The 578-nt window shown below is 41.7% G+C and overlaps 1 protein-coding gene across 1 annotated transcript in view; it reads left to right on the top strand.

Annotated features, from left to right (window-relative positions):
• The window catches only part of LOC111645231 (NACHT, LRR and PYD domains-containing protein 3-like), a 40,788-nt gene that overhangs the window by 22,872 nt on the left and 17,338 nt on the right, over positions 1–578 (top strand). The gene's annotated exons all lie outside the window — the stretch shown is intronic.

Genomic DNA, 578 nt, shown 5'->3' with positions numbered 1-578 from the left:
GAGCTGTGTGTCGAAGGTAAGACAGCAGACATCACTGAAGATGTAATAAACATCACAATCCTCCACACTGAAGCTACAACAACACCACACTCTGATAAACAAGCTCATCTGTTGATCCAAGACACACCGAGCAACAGAGAGAGAGAGAGAAGCTAGCGCTAACCGCTAAGCTAAAGTAACTAGCACATCTGAACAGCACGCAAACAGCTGCTGAATTAGTGAAAGTAGTTAACCTCCTAGGACCTGGCGTCCACATATGTGGACCTCACATTTTGGGTTCTCTAGACCACAATACTAACTTTTTCTCAACAAGGGCCTGGTGACCACATATGAGGATATTACACTGCCACTCAGTAATCAAAATTTAAAACGAATGTCCTCATATGTGGACATCATTTTTCTCAGGTCCCAATCAGCCTAAATAGCAAAGAGAAATTAAAAATGCACGCCATGCAAGAGTTCAGGTCTTAGGAGGTTAAGGTAAACACAAGAAACTTGTGCTACTGAAAATGGACCAGACTCAGTGAATAGCTCCCTAAGCTTAACATGTCCTATGATAACTATTAATTTAGCTATAC

Source organism: Seriola lalandi, unplaced genomic scaffold, assembly GCF_002814215.2.
Source record: "Seriola lalandi dorsalis isolate HSWRI2012SDOR001 ecotype SW California unplaced genomic scaffold, Sedor1 jcf7180002054947, whole genome shotgun sequence".
Taxonomy (NCBI): Eukaryota; Metazoa; Chordata; class Actinopteri; order Carangiformes; family Carangidae; genus Seriola; species Seriola lalandi.
This window is presented reverse-complemented; position numbering and strand designations above follow the sequence as displayed.